The sequence below is a fragment of the Schistocerca serialis genome, chromosome 8 (assembly GCF_023864345.2).
Source record: "Schistocerca serialis cubense isolate TAMUIC-IGC-003099 chromosome 8, iqSchSeri2.2, whole genome shotgun sequence".
Taxonomy (NCBI): Eukaryota; Metazoa; Arthropoda; class Insecta; order Orthoptera; family Acrididae; genus Schistocerca; species Schistocerca serialis.
The window spans coordinates 559,388,480-559,412,005 of NC_064645.1; the positions used below are offsets into that span (position 1 = coordinate 559,388,480).

The 23,526-nt window shown below is 41.3% G+C and overlaps 1 protein-coding gene across 1 annotated transcript in view; it reads right to left on the reverse strand.

The window, feature by feature from the left end:
- The window catches only part of LOC126416074 (putative helicase MOV-10), a 341,495-nt gene extending 318,362 nt beyond the window's left edge, over window positions 1–23,133 (reverse strand). The window contains exon 1 of the mRNA XM_050083555.1: window positions 23,009–23,133. The gene's annotated coding sequence lies outside the window, so the exon portion shown is untranslated. The remainder of the gene's footprint in view (window positions 1–23,008) is intronic.
- Between the last annotated feature and the right edge of the window lie 393 nt (window positions 23,134–23,526).

The window sequence follows — 23,526 nt, forward strand, 5'->3', positions numbered from 1 at the left end:
CACAAGCGAATAACGTCCGTGACTGAGCAGAGGATGCTGTTTTGATCAAGACTGACCCAGATCTCATTTTGGACAATCCTTCCACCTCCCCAAACTTGTCCTCTAAATGCTCAACAAAAAACAGAGGCTTGATTGTCATGAAAGATTCACCATAAGCTCTCGAACATACAACGTACCGGGGCAAATACAATCCGCTGCCATCCTTAGCCTGACGCTCCTCCCATGGTGTGGCCAGGGAGGGGAATGATTTGGGGTCGTTCTTCTGTGCATTGAATTGAGCTCGTGAACGCTCAGACTGCTGGTGTTTCACCACCAGCAAGAGATGATGGACTACGCTTCATCGCATGTCATTTGCCCTGATGCCACCCATTCCGACCAGGGGCCCTCCCCTAGGGTGCCACCCAGCCATAGCAAAGGCCGCCTGGCAGGATGGCCATTGCCGGGAATCCTGATGCCCCAGCAGGATGGGCATCTACACCTTGGCATAGATGGGGGGTTAACGGTGCAGGCATCAGCAGACCAATTCCTGTATGGTCATGGGACTACAGCCAACAGGGTACATGGCGGCCCCACCACAAAAGACTGGCTAACGTGCTGGATATCAGGTCCAAAGAAGTCCACAGTCATCATCGACACAGAAAGCGACACTGTATAGTGCGGGGTGGAAAATGCACCCAGGAAGGTGTCCTCACCCAAGAGATGTAGAATGAGCAGGACTCAAACGCGACAATGAGAAAGTGGGCTAATGATCTCAATGCACGACGGACATGATGCACCATGAAATACACCCTTGCCAACTGGCTCGCTCTTCGGGAAAATTTTGAAGAATGGAGGTCGAACCCTACAGTGAACCATCACATAAAGGCCAAAATGTGTGAAACTCCTTTTAGTCGCCTCTTACGAAAGGCATGAATACCTCAGGCCTATTGTTATCCCCAGTGCAGGGGTATATAGGATTTTAAATAGCACCAGTCCCTTATTGAAAAGGCAGCCAATGAAATATTTGGAACATCAAAAGATAGTTCAAGGCAAAAGGAATTTTGACAGGACTCAGCACATGCATTTAGTCTTCTCACAGATTTCACAAGCTATAAAAATAGGTTTCTCAAACAATGAAACAAAATAAGTAGAAAGTGTTTTTAGGGCTAGAGATACATCACCGCCTCAATTGGAAATTCAACTGCCTAGAATTTATGAAGCACCTTGGCTCAGCTGTGTGTTCCAATTAGCATGATTCAAAAAGAAGAAACTAGTTTATTCTGAAGAATTCCATTCACTAATCAGTCATGGAATAATTTTCTGGGGACATTCAAATTACAAGAATAGCATTTTCAGAGTACAGAAGCAGGTTACAATAGACAAAAGCCAACAGGTAATACAACAAATGGCCATGAAAGTCTTCACAATTTTGTACCTGTTTTAAGAATTATATCCGGTGTTGCTTCAAGAACATTCTGCAGGGACCTCTTCAGAAAACTGACTACTGTGACAACTACTTCACAATACACAGATTCAATGTGCTTTGTCATTACCAATATTTCTAATTTCAAAAAACCACTAAAAAGCATCTGTATGACACCAGGACAAAAAAACAGCCTCTACAAAGACCTCAACAGGTAATTCTTAGTAAAGAAAGGATTCCGATACAAGGGTACATATATAATCACGTAGATAATCTAGGGGAGTTCAGAATGAATTAAAGAACTTTCTACTAGCAAACTTCTTACTCCTCTCCAGCAGCGTGATCTGCAGCTGTACATCTACCTAGCAAATGAATTATGATTGTGACAGTTAAAAATGTACCATAGTTTAGTAGTTAATAATAGAAAGCTGTCTGTGGGTTTTTGTCATCTGTATAGTGTGTAATGCTCATACAGATGGAACAGCATTTCTTCAAGGTGGGAGAGCAATCGCAGTTCCTCCATGTGTTGCGGTACCCGTGTAAAATCTTTAAATCGATGTTCCTTGTGGTGCATTACTGAGTATGCAGTGTGCCTTGACAATGCAGTATGACTTTCATGATGGGACAGAAGAAGAGAAGAGAACTGTCAAAAATGTCAATTGTGTAATTCATTACTCATGATTTTGTGGTTCTGCAGAGAAAACTACTCCTTACTTATTGAAATGTCAGCATCTTTAAATCTGTGTTTTCTGTTTGTTTTGGTTCACAAATGCTGTCTTGTTGGTTTGACAGGATTTGTGAACCAAAACAAATAGAAAACACAAATTTAAAGACATTGAAATTTCAATGCCGAAGGTGTAATATTCTACTGCAGAACCACAAAATCTTTTGAGAATGGCCTGGAAGGTTGTAACTAGTCATGAACAAATAAAATTAATATAGCAAAAGTGGAAAATATCAACTTCTTTTAATAAACTCAGTTCAGTGGTAGTCACTATGAAAAAAAACTTTCATACTAAATTTGCTCGTATACTATTTTTTTTTACCACCATCTATAGCTTTTTGACTTACAATGGTAGTAAATTTAACTAAATTGAACATATAAATGTTGCATAAACAAGCAAAACTGTTTAAATGTATTTAAATTTTGTAATTAATTGTTTAACACTGCAAGGAATAAAATAAAATGGAAAAGAGAAAAAAGTATTGGTGGCAGCAGCAGGTGTCGAAACCAGGCAATTTTAACCACTCACCCACAACACCACTGCTTCAACCACTCCACAAACCCTTTATATGCTATGGTTACACAACAAACTACATTCAGTTTCAAACAAAAATAGTGACCTGGCGCTGTAAGCAACATAGAATTCTTAGTGCCGGTAGGGATGACATCACATCTGCGGATGCACAATAGGAAAACAGCTCCATCCCTTCTCTGAGTTGATTGTGGTGCAGCTGACCTTCATTTCAGCATTCGACACTAGTTTCTAGTTATCAATGACACACATTTTCATCTGTTTTATTTGCATACTAGCACGCCTTCAAAGAGAAATGTCATAATTTTAGTGCAACTTTGACTCATATTCAAAGTGAATTGGCTTAATTGTAGTGTGATATTTACAGAGTGCTGTAGAGCATTAGCAAATGATGACCAGCCATCTTTGGAATATTGACTGTGAAGCAACATGGAATGAACACACAAAAATGTTGGTAAAAAGAACGTCATCACCACGTTTTCTCTTTGGATTGTGTCATTAGATTGTAACGGCGAATGTCTGCTGTTAATTATGAAACAGAGCCATAAGAATAATAACTAGACATAGTACTCAGGCTCATTGCAAAGAACACTGTTTACAAAACTGGATATCCTTACCTCAACAAGTACCTCTACCAATCTCTTGTGCATTACTAAGTTCGTCGCTAATAGTTCTGTACATAATGATGGATCAACAGTGAGTCTGGACTTGCAACTGCCTAGGAATAATAAACAAAAAATTCCAAACAGCATTTTCTATCAGGGAATAAAATTGTAAAATTTCCCAAGTAGATAAAAAAGGATTACTATACAATAACAGATTACTTAGAGGACTCTCAGTAGGAGTTGTTAATAAAAGAGAATAGTTACAGCACCTTGTCACATTACAATACTGTACTGCTTCTGCAAGAAAATCATGCGCCAAGATGCAGAGTGCATGATGGTAATGACTTTTCATTCTCCTGAGTTCAACATCCCATTCATTATGGGCAGACACTGACTTTTTCTCGTGGACTGAGGACGGGACGTGAAGGCATTCATGGGGAGTAGTGGCATGCTGAAGGAGTCAGTTTTCTGAATGGGCTGGAGTGGAATGAGCACAGCAACAAGTTTGTGGTTTCACAGTCACCACTGGGTATCCATGATGTTTCCAGCAATGAAGAGCAAACCTGTGTTCATACTAAACAACACTGTATAACACAAACCAAGTAAAGGAGGCAGTGCAGTCATTAAGATACTGACCTCATACTCTCGAGGACAGAGTTTACTATGTACAACCATCCTGATTCAGGTTTACAGTAGTTTTTCCTATTTTATTTCAAGCAAACACTGGGGTAATTCCTTCATGAAAGCCATGGTTGGCCCCGTGTTCTATCCAGATAAAGCATACTTATATAGGCCTACTCAAAAAGTGGAAAACTTGGGCTGGAATAATGACAAAATTATGAAAAGGATGTTTGCTACTCACCAAATAGCAGAAATGTTGAGTCGCAGATGGGCACAACGAAGTCTATTAAACACACAAGCTTTTGACCAGAAGGCCGCCTCCTGAAATGCAGCTGTATGTGTGTGTGTGACCAGTATCCATGGATGAATGGATGAATGAATGAATAAATGAGTCAAGATGAGATTCCAATGTGTCTGCCAGAAAACTGGATTAGCAGCATAAAAACACTCCTTACAGACATTACAAATGGGAATTATATCCAGCTGCTTTCCATGTTCCTCCCACACACAAAAAAGTAATACAAAAATTGTAGAGAGTTTCAGACCAGATTCACTACTGTCTTCTCTTTAAAAAATAATTGTGACTTACGAAAACCAGATATGGATTATTTAAATAAATGCCGACTTTTGTGGAAAAAAAAAAAGTTTGGTTTTTCAAATCAGTTTTGTTTTGTTTGGTTTCGGGATGCAAAAACAACTAGAATCATACATGCCCATCTCAGAACCTTAGAACACGAAGACAAAAAAACGAATTAAAAGCAACTTCACTTTAAACCCAATCAATGGAAGGATAGACACCTAGAAACACGGACTTTCTCTTTGAGAAATGGCCATAAAATACGCCATAGATCCAATGAAGGTCCTGAACTAAAGATTAAATGTCCTTCGCCTTATTACTACAATAGATAAAAAGTAAAACGTTGTCGCCAACCCACTCGTTCGCTAAAACAGCCGATAACTCAGAAGTCAAACACAAATGAGAATGTCAGTGGTTAAAAAAGGGCATTCTGTCACGAAATGGTGAACTGTCAACGGTTGAGGGCTACGAGCACAAAGTGGTGGGGGATCATCACTTAACACAACATATGTCCAAGGCTAAAAGGAAAATCCCTAATACGCAAACTAGCTAAAATTATAGTCTCACGGCAAGAGCGCCGAGAGGAGGCCGTCCAAGCAACAGAGAGGTTTATTTACTCAGAGCTTGTTTTCATGAAGGGAGGATCAGTGGTGCCAAAGTGATGCCACCTGCTGACAGACAGCAACGAAGATATCATCAGATGCAATGGAAGAACTAGTTAGGCTGAGGTACGAGGATTGCAGCCTTAGCAGCAGTGTCAGTGGTCTCATTTCCCAACAGACCAATGTGACCGGAACCCACGTAAACATCACAGTGGCTCCAGTGTCGCCAAATGTACTGTGTGGCTACAACTCCACTGTAAATACTGAGCAGTGTTCTGGAAGCTAATACCGAAAATGGTCAGTGGCAATGATGAAGGCACACCTGACACCACGGTCAGTCGGAGAGTCATCAGAGTACACAAAGGTACTATAGCCAAGTTCCATGCGAAGGTCGAGAATCTTAACAGCAATAGAGAAAGGCTGGAGTGGTATCATTAGGAAGTGAATAAAATCCAAGGTGAAGATGGGCTGCCGCATGAAGCCAAGGTGGTGATGGCTTCACAACCATTTGGGAAGTGGCAGGTAACGTGAAGTTAAGCTGCTGGAGCAATAGCAGAAAGTGAACTCCAGCAGGTAACAGAAGAGGTATGTGACCAATACTGGTGATCACAGGAGTCATCGAAGGAGGTAGCATATGATGGGTGGCCACGCATGGCAGACAAATGACATGCATATCTGTTAAGAAGAAAATTACGGCAGTATGACAGCAGTAGTTCAGCAGTTCCTGCATAGAGAATCTCAACCAGGCAAGTATAAAAGGTGCCAGTGGCCAAACGAATGCATGATGGCAGACTGTATTGAAATGGTGTTAAGACGGACAGACATGCAGGTGCATGAACGAAACACCTATAGTCTAGTTTCAAACGGACAAGGGAGCAGTAGAAATGGAGGTCGGTGGTCCAATCCACCCCCCAGGACGTACTGCTGAGGATACGTAGGACATTGTCAGACTGCGTACAGCAAGCGGCCAAGTTTCCGATCGAGCATGAGCCCCAGCAATTTCATAGTTTCAATGAACGGAAGGGTAACAGGCCTACAATGCAAGGACAGTGGAGGAAACCAATTGCACCATCAGAAATTCGAATGAATCGTTTTGTCAGTGGAAAAGTGAAAGCCATTGACAATGCTCCACGAGTAAAGACAATGCAGACAATGTTGAAGGTTCCAGTCAAGGAAACAGGTCTGTGGAGAGGTGCAATAGATGGCAAAATCATCAACGAAAAGGGAACCGGAGATGCCTGACAAGAGACAGGCCATAATAGGATTAGTGGCAATAGCAAAGAGGACGGCGCTCACAATGGAACCTGAGGCACACCGTTTTCCTGGATAAAGGCGTCCAACAAGGCAGAACCCACATGTACTTTGAAAATTCAGTCTTTTAAAAATTCCTGAAGGAAACTGACAATGCAGCCTTGGAAGCCCCACATGTAGGGAATACTGAGGATACCTATCCACCAGCAGGCATTGCAGGCTTTCTCCAAACTGAAAAACATGGCCACAGTTTGGGATTTCTGCAGAAAATCATCCATGAACATGAACATGGGTGGACAAAGTGATGAGATGGTCAACTGCAGAACGGCGCACTCTAAATCCACACCGTGCAGTGGTTAGTAAATTGCACGACTCGAGACACCATACCAGGCAGACATAAATTAAATGTTCCATCACCTTGAATAAAACATTCTCGGTTTTCAAGCCGCGTCAATTCGAATAAAATCCTAGAGAATGTTTCATTCATGTACACCGTCGCGAAAGTCTCCAAGGACACATTCCATCACGTTGCAAACACAGCTGGTGAGAGAAATGGGGTATGAGTATGACAGTGGCTTCATGCCAGCATCTGGGAAAAGTGCCCTCTGCCCAGATGCGACTCTACGTATGAAGGAGAAAGTGCTCTCCCACAAGAGAAAGGTTCTGCAACATCTGAATGTGAACATATCACCCACGATTCTGAGAAGAGATGTGTATCGTCTGAGCTGCCTCCACTTGTTTCCGATGGAGGAAGGCAGGGTGATAGTTGGTGGAGCTCGAAATCTCCACAAAATAGTGGCCCAAAGTGTTGGATGATGATGGTGATGAGCTGGGTTGAGGGGGCGCTCGACATCACAGTCATCAGCGCCCTGATGAAAAGTCAACATGAAATCTCATGGGTGGGTACGAAGGCTGTCCCCACAAGCAGAGCAGTTTATAACACACTAAAGTCCACCGCCCTTCCCCACCAGTTTAGGGATGAGGCCTGATAGTTCACAAAATTTCACCAATCTGTTAACACTGGTATCGGTATCTGCGAGGACGGTGGGCAGATTTCCCGCGAGACCAAGGGCTGGCCTAATATCAGTATACAGGACACGCGTAGCCACAACATGCTGAACTGAAAGCGGCACACCACAAACTTCACAGAAAGGTGGATCCTCCCCCGGAGGAGGAAGCAATGTGTGAAAGGGCTATGCTTGATGCGCAGTCTGGTAAGCAAAACCTCCTTCCAGTGGCGAGGCTGACACGAAGTCCACCAAGCTTTCGTGGTTGGTTTCAGCGACCGCAGTTTGTTGTCCAACACCTGCAACCATTCAGTCTCCCACTGACGCATGATGCATGATGCATCTGTCAGAAAATGAGGTAATGGCATGCAACGGGATGGAACATTGATGGACAGCGCCATCCCGACATGCTTCCTTGGCAGCTTTATCAGCCATGTTGTTACCCTGTAAGCAATGTGGCCAGGTACCCAGCAAAAGATCACCACCTTGCCACGGCGTTGGAGCCACTGTAAGCACTCATGGATGAGCTGAATCAGTGGGTCTGCCGGATACATTTGGTGAAGCGCTTGCAGTGCACTAATAGAGTTGGAACAGACAAGAAAACTCATACGGTGATGTCTGTGAACCCTCTCCAGTGCCATTAGAATGCCATATAACTCCGCATCACAATTTGTAAATTGTTCTGGAAGACGTACTTTAAAATTCCTATCAGAAAAAACCACAGAACAACTGAGAACATTCCCCTGCTGGGATCAATCTGTATAAATAATGATAAAACTATGGTACATAATTAAAATAGATTAAAACAAAGTTCCAAAAACCATATCCGGAGTACAATTTTTCGGGTACTGCGTCAAGCTTAAAATCACTTTGGGTCTCTGAAGACACCAAGGCAGCAGTGCGTTTCATCCCTGGGTGTGTATTTTCATGCCCAAGAGATCCAAATCCTTGAGGCGGCAGTGCGTTCCATCCCTGGGTGTGTATTTTCATGTCCGAGACATCCAAATCCTTGAGGCAGTCCATAGCACATATACCAAATGGCTGGGTCGCTTGAGGCCGAATCCTGAACAGTCGTTCGAAGGTTGGCTGGATCACTGAACTAAATGCCAATGACTGGGGTGACACATATTTTCAGCGCCTGTGGAGCCAAAAGGATACGTCGCCGAATCCAGAGAGGTGGTTCACCAGCCTCTGCACACAGATTCTGAATTGGGCTGGTCTGAAAGGCTCCAGTCAATATCCGAATGCCCATATGGTGGACAGCATCTAACATCCGGAGGTAGGAAGGACGGGCCGATCCACAGATCACGCTGCCATAGTCCAAGCGTGATTGAACAAATGCCCTATAAAACTGTAGGAGGCAGGACCTGTCAGCTCCCTATGTTTTTCTGCCAAAGCATTTAAAAATGTTCAACAATAGGAAGCCCTCTGCTCGTCGGTCTTTCAGGTGTGGGAGCCATGTTTCGGGTCAAATAATAAACCCAAAAAGCACACTGTGTCTTGAAAAAGACAGATATGGTCCCCCATTGTAAGCTCTGGTTGATTAAAACTCCGTCGAGCACTATTAAAATTGACACACACACAGTCTTCTCAGGTAAGAAACGAAAACCAGTTGTCTGGGGCCAGGTTTCCAGCCTACTAATGGTCAGTTGTAACTGCCTCAAGATCAAAAAACACACAAACTAAATGGTTTCGGCATAAGGAGGACTCCAGTATCGCCGTCTCCACTAGAATTAAGTTGTTAAGTGTAGTAGCCAAAACCAACTGCGGGAATGCCTTCGGCTGCGGATCGGAGCCGCCAGGCGGGGAAGCCGCCGGCGGTGGAGCATGCACCACCGGTTAAACATAGGACGAGTCTGACAACAAACCAACGACAACTGACAACAACCGACCACGACCAACTATGACCGACACAACAAGGAAGAGATAAACAACGGAGGCTTGTGGAAACCACAACACCAAACACCAACAGTAAATCCACTCAGAACCAGAGCCAGGCAAATGTCAACAACGAGCAACGACCAGAACGCAGTACCGCCGAGATAGAAACGAAATCCAGAGCGAGTACCAGACTGACTGGACTAGGGCAGAGCGAGTCCCTATATATGAAACTGGAGGGAGCAGCTATTGGCCGCTGTCTGCACGTGGCGTAGCGGTGGCACCCTCGCTGCGCGGAATAGCCGCCACGGACGCGGAGCCCTCTATGAGCTGACCACGTCCATTTGTTCTGGCGTGTGTTCGACTTCCGCGGCGTGAGGTACTAGATTAAGAGTGGAATGGTAGCGCCTGAAACCACAGTGGGAACGGACTTAGGTCCCAGAGAGCCGTCTGAGTTTGAGACATACAACGCAGTAGGTAGAGGAACTGTTAAAAGAAGCTGTAAATGAAATCCAGCTAACTTTTTTGCTATCTCTAAGAACACGACAACACTGTGCATGTAAGTGTTTATACCAAATACAGCTGGGATCATAGGATGATGGTGAAAAATGCAGAGAGCATGCCTCTGTATGCGAATTGTGTTGCCACACACCTCAGTCCACCAAGGGACCAGGATATGGCACAGTAACGAGGAAATGCAAGGAATTGAGCATTCTGCGGAGGTAAGGATACTGTTTGTTAAGATATTCTACCTGGTCATCACAAATGGGGAAATTCCAGGGAGGAGTAAAGCCTCCAGTTGGCTTTAGAAAGCTACCATTTGGGTGTGCATATAGGTGCGGTAGGAGTCCGCATATGGAGAGCACACAAGAAATGGTCGCTCGAGTACATGTCAGAGAGAATGGACCATTCGAGACAACGGGCAAGCTGGACAGTGCAGAAGGAGAGGTCCAAATGGGAATAGGTGTGCGTGGATTCTGACAGGAATGTGGGTGCTTCAGTGTTAAGGCAGCCAAGAGGGCACCTCTGACAGGATCTGGGAGAGCCCCAAAGGGGATGGTGTGCATTAAAGTCACTGGGCAGCAAAAAGGGGTAAGGAAGTAGACCAATAAGCTGGAGAAGACCGCCCTGGTGACATTGAATGACAGAAGGATGTAAACGATACAAAAGGAAAGGTGAAGTGAGGAAGGAAAATGTGGACTGCAACAGCTTTTAAGACGGGTAGTCAGAAGGGTGGTTTGACTACAAACATCATCCCGGATGAGCAACATAACTCCCCCACGAGATGGAGTGCCGGCCTCGGGAGCAGGGAAGGCCAAAGTGTTAAGAAAAGCAATGTGAGCAGTCAAAGTGATCATGAGGATGCAATTTTGTTTCCTGGAGGCAGAGAACAACTGGATGCAGCAATTCCAAGAAAAGCTTTAAGTCCTCTTTGTTGGATCTAAGGCCACAAACGTTCCATTGGAGTAGTCATGATGAGGAAAAGGGAGGGAGGAAAAAATGAAGGGGTGTCACTTCGGAGGCTGCCAAGCGCCAGCCTTCGAAGACTCAGTGCTACAGGGTGCAGAGGCTGGAGGATCCTGCTCCATGAGATCTACACAGGCGTCAGCTTTCTCCCTCTGTCTGTCCATGCAGCCCAGGGCAGGAAAACGATTGGCGATGTGCACCAGCGACAAGGAGGTCGATCGAGTGAGGGTATCACGTGGCGACACCACTGAAGATCTCCGAGTCGGCGAAAGAGGAGGCCATTTACCTTTGTTTGAGTTCTTGGAGACTTTCCGGTTGGCAGAGAAAGACTCAAATATTTGTTAGCTGAAATGTCTTTACAGAAATATTCTTTCTGTCCTTTTCGGCCGGTGGGTTGTGTAGCAGATGACTTCGCCCTGTGAGGCGAAAGTTTGGCGGTTTGTTGCACACCTGGTGGAGGGGATGGGGATGCTACCATGACACTGGGTGATTTTACAACCATGGTGGTGAACTTGAGGTCACTTGTCTGCATCGTCATGTCCTTTGTGGAGTGAGATGTAGCAAGAATGCTACTGTAAGTGCCATATGGTAAAACAGAGGGTATCTAACTAGCCAACAACTTGCAGGTGACCGGGTAAAGCACTTTTTCCTTCACCCAGATCTCCTGGACGGCCCACTCATTGAGATATGTGGGACAATGTCGGAAGGAGGCTTCATGGTCACCACTGCAATTGATGCAGCGGTAAGAAGCAGGTGAACAATCGCCCTTGTGAGCATCCCTACCACAGGTTACACATTTGGCCAGGTGGCAATAGGACATTCCAGTGTGGTTGTAATGACGACACTGGTAGCAGCGCATCGAGTTTGGAAAGTATGGACAAACTGTGATAACTTCAGAGCCTGCTTTGATCTCTGATGGAAGAACCACTCTATCAAAAGTGAAAAAAATAGTGCCTGAGGGCATTCAGGACGCTTCTACCTTTATCACCACCAGATGGACTGCAGTGACGTCCTGAACAGAGAGGTACATTTGGATTTCTGCCTCAGTCAGACCATCAAGCAGCCTAGTGTAAATAACACCACGGGAAAAATTCAGCATTCAATGGGCCTCAACACGAACAGGATAGCCACAGAGGAGCGAAGCTGCTAGCAGTTGCTGTGCTTGAGAATCAGTAGTAATTTCCAAAAGTAAAGTGCCATTGTGTAAACAAGAGCAGGATTTCACAGAGCTGGCAATTTCATCAACACCTTTCTGAATAATAAACAGATTTACCATAGTGAAGCACTGACTGTCTTTAGTACAGCAAACCACGAGGAACTGTGGTGCAGCTGGGAGGATCTTTGAAACATGAGCTTCATTCCACTTGCGTGTAGTAGGCATTAATTGTGAAGATGATGATTGGCTCATTGCAGGAAAATCCCCCACGATTGCCATCGTCTCTGATGGCGCACTCCTCCCAACTGGCGGCCCTCCTCAGAGGGGGAAGCACCCACCTTAGGTCACACTCCCCGAACACCTGACAGAGGGACCAATTGGCAATTTGGGAAGGTAGCAGCTCAGGCAATCATCCCTCCCTGGGCCTGGCCTGTGCGAACCCTACCTGTCGACCTGGGGCTGGGAGTTATGTGTTACCAACCTGTTACACGTCAGTTGCATAGGCCGGCCTTAAGGAGCACACAGGAAGGAAGAAGAAATAGGAACCTCAATCGCTGAAGACGAGGGAGGGTAGGAGAAGGGGAACGAAGAAAGGAAAAAGGAATGAAAAGCACTGGAGAGACTGTTCTGATGACTATTGAAAATGCAGAACACATTCCCAAATGCATCCCAAAGATGTTTCCCAATTGAAGGGAAAAAGAACAGCAAGAGGACGGATGTGCAGCATGGAACGGAAAAGATGCTGTATAGACTGGGACCCCGTGGTTGCCAAGCATAAACCAAAGAGCGGCGAGCCCTCTGGGCGGGAGGGAGGTTTCAAATATGGAAAAAGGAACGAAAGCTGCTAGGGAACGAAAGCTGCTAGGGCCAATTTTAAAAATGTAGTTTAGAAGCTCTGGGTAAAGGAGAAATTTAACAGCTATTTCCTAAACCTCAGTGAAGCACCCGACACAGCTGATCGCAAAATGATTGAGAGTAAGGCACTGAAAATTAGGGACGAGTGGGGGTTGTAAACAAATAGTTTGGATCATACACAACAGAGTGCAATGAATACATACTTCCCAAATTTCAGTATGTTCTAAACATATAGTGAAACATCTTTCAGATCCAGAATATGGCAAGATGGCGGCCAAGTTGCAAGTGAGGCTATTGTGCTCATCAAAACAAATTTTGATTATATTTTTAGTCTTTTTGTGTCTGTTTCCACATTTTGATTACCTTTGCAGTATATTTTGTATGATTATGTGTTTGCCTGTACAATGAATTGCCAATAGCTGTTTTACACATCTGACTGACTTGTTTACGTACTAAGCTCTAACTTGTAATGAATTGTGTACCTTTACACATATTTTTAATAAACACCTTTTACTACTAGTATTAACAATATTGTGGAAAGAACATTGCTACTTACAGTAAAGATGACATGCTGAGTTGCAACTATCTGCAGCTCAATGAATCATCTTCACAGTGTGACGTAATCTACCTGTTTCACAATATTGCTGAGATCCCAACTTGGACTTTCCATTTTTTTATTTTGCTGTGAGCACACAAGTGTAGGTATTCCTATCACAGAAGGGAAGATTCGAACTATCTGTACTACATCTCTGAAATATTGTGAATTGTTTTAAATTGCTATAAGGTGTGACAGCTACAAACAGTTGTTTACATTTGTCTGACCTTTCAGAACCTTACATCTGATGTTACTGAACTTGTGGTAATAGCAAACTTAACACATTTGCAGAGACTACATTATGTTTACAGCGAAATAAATGTAATAAATTTCATAATATTCCTTCACTGTTTCGTATTTCAGCCTTTTTTCTTTCCTATAGATAGTGGAAAGTGTAGGAGCTGTCTTGGGAAAGGGAGTAGTGGGATGCATTGTGGTAGCTGCAGTAAATAGTCTCATAGGGGTGGGGGAGGTCTGAGGAGGTCACTGAGGCCCTCTGCCTGAACTGCAAAATATGTAGCAGCAGTAGGTTAATAAAGGAGCAGGAAAGGAAGATTTATGCCCTTTGGGCACAGTTGAGTCAAGCTAGGAGGGAGTTGCTAAGAATGAGGAAAGGGCAATGGGGGTTGTTGGGAAATGGCAGTTGATAGAGACAGCAGGGTGAGGAAATGGTCTTTCAGTTTTGTTGTGTCTACCAGCAACAGGGTTGTGGGGAAAGGAGCCTCAAGATGCTGCAGGAATACAATGTGTGTGGCAGACTGACTGTGATTAGGAATAATACTAATGTTAAGATGAAGAGAGTACTACTGATAGGTAGAAATCATGGTGGAGATGGAGGACCTAAGGTACTGGAGGAGTTAGGGGAGGAGTATCAGATCACCAGCATTTTCATTTTCAAGCCAGGTGCTGGTCTAGATCAAGTGATTGGGGCTTAGGGCCTTTGTGTAAGAACAGACAGGGACAAGGCATACAACAAGTGGTGACCAGAGAAACTGGCTTTAAGTGGTGGCATCAATGTAAGCAAGGTACAGCTGTTCTGACAACACGACTAGCCTCATCTTGGCAGTGCTGTTACGCTTGTCAATGCAATGCTGGAGATTGCGCCAACGACTGCTGGCTGGGCGCACAACGAGCTGGTGTTGGTGAGGAGTATCGGCAAATGGGCCTTCCCTGGCATGGTGTGCACCTCAACAGGTTTTGGAAAGGGAGATTAGTGGAGTTTATTAGTGAGAATATAGTGGGTGGGTGTGGGACCACACATGGTCAAATACCTGTTGTCATGGGTAGGAGAAATAGGTCTTGAAACAGGCTTCCCTCTCTTAAAAAGTATCTCAACCACCTTAAAGACTTTTACACTGTGTATGTGGGAAGTAGAATGTGCCTTAATGGGGAGCACAAGCACCACAGAAAATTTCCCAGAATTATCTGTTAATTCATCAAAAATAAAATACACTAGCTTGAACATAAATTGCTGTCTTGGAGCAGCTCGGTAGCACGCATTACAAAGTGATTACAGAATGCTGCTGTATAAAAAATAAATTGCAGCATATAGTGCTATAATCATACAAATGTACAAGTTGCTACTGTGGAACTACCTTAGAGGGTGGGGGATCATGTACCCCTAAGAGCATTGGAAAACATTTTAAAGCTAGAGAAAATCTGACCAAAACTATTGTAGATAAACATTTTGAATTGGCAGCCTTTTAAGTAACAAAGCTAGAGGCCTATAATAATTTATTCAATCTGTATGTTTACTGCTCACCTATTGGTAATGTGGACACTTTCTTCAACAAATTATCTGAAGCACTTTAAAGAGTCTCGGGCCCAAAACTAATGGAAACATGAACATTAACACAGGCTGAGGATGGCATTAGCAACAACTTCATAAACATTTTGAATACTTATGGCATGGCCAAATTGGTGAACACTTCTTCGAGGGTTTCAAAAATTCAGCTTCACTTTGAGATCATGTACTTATGGATACTGACACAGAAAACTGTCAAGTATTTGTCAGATTTTAGGATTTTGGATCAATATTGTTAGAAAACAAAGTTAAAGATAAATTCGGTGAAAACAGTTAAATCACAGGACTCTCTCAGATCATAAAATAAATACTCGTTCTTGAGCATTGGCAAATCAAACATGCGATATGCATACAGAAAGAAGTGTAGATGCTAAGTACTCTAAATTCTGCACAGTGTTTAAATTAATTTTTGAGGAGATATTTTCAAAAATCCATTTCTACTGCAGCTAAGGAAAATAGATGGATTAACTGTGGGTATTATAAAGGCCACAGAGAGAACTGTCTCAGTTCTTTACAAAAGCAGAACAGTAGTCCACTGTTCCACGAGTAGTCACAGGTACAAAAAAATATACGAGGGCATTGCATGCAGTAAAAAGATTCATTCAATGACAATTTAATATATAATGCAGAAAATAAAAAACGAAGCCATGTGGGATGTTATAAAACAAAAAACTGGGAACGGCAGACAAGTATAGCATCATACAAATCAAAGATAGGGATAGAATAATAGAAAGTCCTCAGGAATTAGCAAATTATATAAATGTCTATTTCTCTGGTATTCCAGAGGAGCTGCAGAAAAATCTTCCTACAACATATGATGCACCCACAATGACTTACAAAGTGAGCACAATGATGATCATTCCTACAATACAGCTTGAATTTAGGAAGACAGTATAACAATTAAAAAGTAAGTAGTCAGTGGTGTGGATAAGGTTCCTGTCTATGTTCTGAAGGTATACATAGATAGCATAAAAGTCCCATTAATAAATAAAATGAGTCCTTTATTTCACGTGTTTTCCCAGAATACCTAAAGCATACATGAGTGATGCCCTTACTAAAAGGAGGTAATGTGGAAAGCAACAAAAACTGCAGGATAATATCACTGCTGTCTTCAGTCTCAAAATTGAAGCAATTGTGAAACAGAGACTTAAGTTATATGAGTACATAAAACCTCTTTAACGAAGTGCACTGTGGGTTGAAAAGTGGGAGAAGTACAATGTATACCACTGGAAAGTTCACGAAAGTGGTACTTGAAGCTTTTGTTGGGGGGGGGGGGGGGGGGCAGTGTTGTAAGTGTTTTAGATTGTCTAAGGCTTTTGACACTTAACCATGAAATACTGCTGAACAAGTTGGAAGTGCTAAGTACAAGAGGAATAACGGAAGAGTGCTTCCAGTCTTACGTGGGAAACAGTGCATAAAAGATGGAATAATCCACGTCTCTGCTGATACTAAATTTTTGGTAGAGCAACTGTCACTCAAGAACCACATAAACATTGGTGTTCCTCAATGTGGTGTGTTGGGTCCAATACCATTCTTAATAATGTCAACTACTTTCCAGATACTATACCACACGGAGGAAAAGTTCCCTTTGCTGATGACAGCATCATCATAGCCACTGATGAAATATTAAAAGTACTATTATAGAAAGCAAATGAAAGCCTCATCGAAGTTTACATGTGGTCAGTATGTATGAAATTAACATTAAACACAAAGAAAAACCATGTGTACTTCAGCATAAAGAGAGGGAAAAAAACTCAGCCACATTAATGATAAATCTATAGATTGTGTGGCACACACGAAGTGTTTAGGGATGAACACTGTCAGGTAACATGGAACAAATATTTGAAGTTAGTTTCATGTTCCATGGACCATTTGCATGATAAATCTTAATTATGTGGAATAAATAATTTTATATTCACATCACAAACTACTTTGTAAATATGCTTATATGATGATCACTGTCACTTTAAAAAAAGACATACTGATGTGAGTAGCCACCAATTTTTACAGATTACAATAATAGAATTAATTCTACAGAACAAAGGGGTTGTTGAGGAGAAACTTTTTAACAGTTTTACACTTTTTGTATTCAAGAAACATTAATTTGATGTAATGAACATCATTTTCCCCTTTTGATATCATAATTATGTATGTCATTGTTTCTTTTGAACAGCAGTGGTTTATTCACAATAAACTTCAGGAAGGAATAAATGTATTGTGAAGCAGCAGTCAAAGTGTGTAACTCAAACAGATGTCTGCAAGTGATCGTGGGTGAGCACCACAATATTCTTACACCAGATTTTTTGAGCAACAAAGACCTTTCTTTCTTAAAGATGAGTTACCCCATAAAATTACTGAATGAAAATATGCAAAATACATCAACTTACTGATCTGCGCCTCCCCAAGGTTTGAAATGATTCTATGTGAAAATGTGGCTCAACTAAGCTGTATTACGAGTTCCAAAATATGCTTTTTGCAGCTTAAATTCCCATCAATATGGACACCTAAGAATTCTAAAGTTTCCAGGCTATTATTTCCTCACTATGTGTTACACTTATAATTTGTGTAGTACACACAGATGTGCGTAACTCACTATTGTTATATGTATTCTTGGATCTTCAATATCATCTTCATAAAGAGAGGGAAACATCCCACATGGAAAAAATATATCTAAAAACAAAGATGATGTGACTTACCAAACACACCACATATATATATATCCGCACATACACAGACACAAGCAGACATTTGTAAAATGTGTGTGTGTGTGTGTGGGGGGGGGGGGGGGGGGGGGGCGGCGCGGCGCGAGTGTATACCTGTCCTTTTTTCCCCCTAAGGTAAGTCTTTCCGCTCCCGGGATTGGAATGACTCCTTACCCTCTCCCTTAAAACCCACATCCTTTCGTCTTTCCCTCTCCTCCCCTCTTTCCTGATGACTTGAATTTTGTGTGTATGTTTGTGTGTCTATCAACCTGCCAGCGCTTTCGTTTGGTAAGTCACATCATCTTTGTTTTTAGATACAATGAGCAGCATCAGTTCTTTTTGAAGATTATATTGAAGATCCTAGAATACATATAGCAACAATAGTGAGTTAGGCACATCTGTGTGTACTACACCAATTTATATATTTAACAACAATAGCAGATCTAAGATCGAGCATTGGGAAACCCCATATGTAATTTCTCCCCAGTGAGAATAATGTCCACAGTCTATACTGGTTGAATTACTGTGTAAAACTTTCTGCAGTCTTATGGTCAGATACGGCATTATCTAGTGGTTGGTTATACAATCAATCCCATAAGACATCAGTTTATGTATGAGAATATTATAAGTCACTCAGTCAAATGCCTTAGATGAGATGTGGGAAATACCAACCAGCACTGTTTTGTTATTTAATGCTTGTAAAATTTGATGAGGGAGACGCAAACAGCATTCTCAGTGGAGCAACTCTCGGCAATCCAAATTTTGAGTTACTGTGAACATTACTGTTGCTCAGCTGAGATGCTACTCTTGAATGCATCACCTTCTCAAAAATTTTGAAAAAGGTACTGGCATCTCTGCTATCACCTTTCTTAAACAAGCATGAGGCAATGGCTTATTTCAGGCTCTCTGGAGAATTACCTTGAGCTGGTGATGCATCATGTATTTCAAACAACACAGGGCTTATTAATTGGGAACAAATCTTTGGTATTCCATTGAAGACTCCATCAAATCCACATAAGCTTTTATTTTTGAGAAAATATACAATGTTCTTAGTTACTGGCAAAAAGAATGTTATCAGAATGTTACACTCTTAGGATGTTATCAGACTGTAACAGCTAATGTCTTGTTGTGATGTACTACTATCCTCAAGCACACAAGTCCTAACTTTGGGTCTCCTGGGGATCACAGGCACAAAACATGGACACAGTTTTTAAACTGCAGAAAAGAGCCATAAGGATAACAACTGGAAGTAGTAGTTGGATTCACTGTGAAGAGCAATTTAAAATACTGGGCATCCTTGCTGCATGAAGTGAATATCAATATGTACTATTACTAAATACAGCACCAATATTTTTATACATAATAATGGAAAAAGATCCAGTTTGGAGTTATATTTACCCAGGATAAACAAAAAAAACTCAAAACAGCATTTTATTTTATATTAGATGATAAAATTGAATAATAAACTGGCAAAGAAGAGAAAAAGATTATTAAAACATATTTGTTTAAAAAGGCAGCTAAAATGTTCTTCAGCATAAGTAATGCACATTACACACTAAAATTACTTAGCGAAAGGGGGATAACTACATCACATTTCTGCATTTCAACATTTGATTATGGTTTACTGCTTTCATATGGAAATCAAGTCTCAAGATGTAGAATGCAGGATAGTAATGTGAGTTGGCTTAGTTTTTCAGGTACACAAAAGCACATAGTTTAACACTGAGAGAATGGAGCCAATGCAAGGTGCACAGCAGCACCTTCACAGTCCAAGAGTCAGCAGTTTGTGTCTTAGTCTGTGCAGCAGCAGAGACTGGAATTATGTTTTACTTTCTAAGTAACCAGAAACAGTCCAGGAGTCATCAGTGGGTGCCTTCAGTATCTGCGGCAATAAAGATCGAAACTATGTTTCATACTGCAAGTTACCTGAAACAAATTGTGTGTAAATCGAGGAACACCATAGGATATGGACTGACTGGATGAAGCTGTGCACCTGTTACAACATTGGCCTCATATTCGGGAGGCTCACCCTGATTTGGGTGTTCCTAGATCACTATGGCAAATGCTGGGATGCTTCCTTTGTCAAGTCTACAGCTGACCACCTGCCTTATCACCACAGACTATCTACAACCTATCCTCATAAAGCATGTTATGTATGCTGTGTGTTGTATTTCCCAGTTTATTGATTTGTGTTGTATTACCTTAACAAATCCTGTACCATTGTGAAATTATGTTTGATGAATAAAGACAAATAAATAAATAAATGTGAACATTGGAGTCCCTCAAGGGAAGGCATTTGGCCCCAAACTGTTTCTTATTTAGATTAATGACATCCTATTGTGGACCACAAAATGAAGCAGTGCTATTTACTGATGACAGCTGTGTAATAACACTGACAGAGCACCAGAAATAATGCGAAGGGAAAGCTGACAGGGTGCTTTTGGTGGTGTGCAACTGGCCAACAAACAACATGGTAATTCTGAATATAAAGACTAATAGTACTAACTTCTACTCTAAATGAAGAGAGTAATACAACAAGATAATATTTACATGGGATGAGTTTCTGAGTATTTGGAAAGAGAATTAGTACAGCATGCTGTGTGATATAAGTATTAACGACTGTGTGTCACAGTTCATGCCTGAGAACAATGTACTTTGCACACACAAGGTACAGAAAAATGGAAAAATGTAGCATTACATGCATTTCAATAAACCAATATGTAGTTTGTTTCTTCTTTTCCCCACTGGCTGTAATTGGTCACCATGTGTGTAGTATTTTCTGGGATTCCACCGGCAACATTTCCCGAAAAAACTTAACCACCAAACCTATTATTGTGGTCTCTGGTACTTATTTATGGGTACGGAGAAAGGTAAGAGGCAGACCATTAAGGAGTCACCTGTATAACAAATTGCCAAAAGTTATCAAAGTTACAAAGGAAATGTGTGACTTAAATGGTCTGAAAACGTTCACCAACATTAAAAAATAGAAAAAAATAGTCTTTACTCAAAGATTACATACAATAAAAAACTTATTACAAATAATCAAATTGATCAGTAAGAAAGTAGACAAACGGCATGCTGTATATTTAAGCCACATGATACGTATCTAGTTTGTAAATCGTACCTTGTACTGTAAAACCAAGGTATATTAACTGAGCAGTCTCGTGTTTTGTTTCTGTTGTGTGAATCAGGTTCTTTTAGTTCCTTTACTCTTTTATAGTTCAGCGATAAATGGTACATACACTAAGACTGTATCATTAATTTCTTGTCTTATCTTCTTTATTCCAGCTGTGAGTAGTATAATATGTAAATTATAATGATGACATCCACACAAATTTGTCAACAGATGGATGGATGAACACCTAAATAAAGAATCGTATACTGTCCTTTCTTTTGCTTATAACAGTGTGAACGGAAGATCAGCTGCAACGAAGAAATACCACATTAAAATAATAGTGAAAGATTAAATATTCTCTCTACTCCTTCTGGTGCACTTTTATGATAGAATAAAATTTTTGTGGATGAAAAACTAGAGCTATCTGACTTCTATTAGCCATATATTTCAGATCATCTCTGGTCAGATTTTCTCATTATCCACAGACTTTCACGTAGTGGTGTATTTTACCACAGCAGCAATTTTCAAAAATCTTCCTTCCTATGACCTGGAATTGCGCCAACGACCACCTCCATCCAAATAATCTGTTCTCCATTATCGTTTTTAAATAAAATGCAAATATACTGTGCGTCCTATGAGGTTTTAATGAGGCTACAGAGCCTTCCTGTCTACCAGTCCCGCTATTAAATAGCAGATTTGTGGCCAATTGAATTAGCGAGATTGGGCATTGTTTAAAATAGTCGATATGTGAGTTTGCCCGGGGGGAGCGCAATTCAAACACCCGTCCGGCCATTCAGATTTATGCACGTTATCTACAATTTAAGAATGCTGAGACAGTTTCCTCCTGCACTCTTGTACAAAGCCAATGCTCCGTGCCAAACAACCCACACGTCCAGGGAAAGAAAATTCCTGCCTTTCTCAAACGTACTTCCAGTACGTAAACGGAATGTACATCTGAGTTTTGACAGGAGCTTAACTGTTGTTTTCTCAATTTTTTTAAGCATATTTCACATATTCTTAACGCTCGATATTGTCTGTGCTTCTTACTTCATTTCAGAATAATCTTGCTGAGAAATTAGAGAATTATCTGATTCATTCCTTGTCTTTATTATCTATTATTCATCTGTACTACACACAGTGACATGCTGCACTTGCGGTATATTCGTTAAACAATGAAACGCGGATCGGCATTTTTACAGGAAAAGAAAGGCTCACAATTACGCTTAAAACTGCTGTAACTCCCTATTGTAAACATGTACCCTGGAGTCATATGCAAATTTCAAAAACAATTACGAACAAGAAATATGTGAAGAGAGGAAAAATGCCAGCCTGCCGAATTGACGGGGTGTACTCTGAAAAAAAAAAAAAAAGCTAAATCTTATTTTCTAAATTACAAACATTGTAGAATGCGTAATCCAGATCAGTAACGTAAGCACTAAGATATTTTTAATAGTGTGAATGCGCGCAGATATAACTTTAGTAATTTTAGATTTATATACAGCTGACACCGAAATAATTCTTTCTTCAGCAGTAAGGGCATATAAACATAAAAATCGAGATAATTAGTCGCTGGTCATCGGGTAACAGACCCGCATAGTGACAGGACTGAATTTGGGCGTCATCACACTTAACATTAGATTTTTTTCTCTATGACTAAACTGCGTTATTTGGGTGTTTGTATTATCCTCAGTTGTTCTGTTTACAGCGAAGTTTCACTACAAAGTTTTAGGGTGCTTCCTGCACGTGAATCAAATTATGTACATCACGAGACTAATAAATTTCAATTTACAAAAAATGTAAACTTCAATCACATAACTGCAGGTGTTATTTAACATTTCAGACACATTAAGCAACACTATTTTGTGGAAACGATACTCTTAATGTTTTGACAACAGTTTAAATAACATAAAACTCTATCAACTCTGACTTTCGGGTGGATTTACCTAACTACGCTATACGGATGCCTGCTTATTTAGCCATATACTACGCATAAATGATTCAAATGCTGAAATTCGCAAAACGTAACTAATGTTTTCTATTCACTACTCATAATCGTTACGTACAGTCTGTACTAAAAAGACGGACTTTTCAAAGAAAGTTATTGTTATAACATACCGTGCTTTTGTATTTCAGTATGTGGATCCAGCACAAAGCACTGTCAACACATGCCATCACCCACAAACGTACACCACCTGCTCTCACGTCGCAACTGACTCCGTTGATGTTCACGCGGATAACAAAGATATTACGCTACTCTCGAACTAGTGAGCAGAGATACCAACTATACAACGAGAACTGCATAAGCGTTTTCAATAAACGACGGCGAAGTTTGCTTGATTTGTCAAATATATAATACTCTTGTGTGTTTAATAACTATTTCGTAAATTTTCTCTAGCGTATTAGGTGTACTTCTTAATAACATATTTTTTAAACTTGAAGGAAAATAGAAAACTTCGCTAGCTGTCGTTGGTTACCCTGTGTGCAGTATTTTCCGTGATTCCATTGGTGACATCTCCCAAAAAACTGCGAGACAGAATTTTTACTCATTTTTCGGAGCCCACAACATCAAAACCGTACTATTGTAATCCCCGTGGATCACAAAATGTGTCTTTTTATTTGATTATTAACTCAAT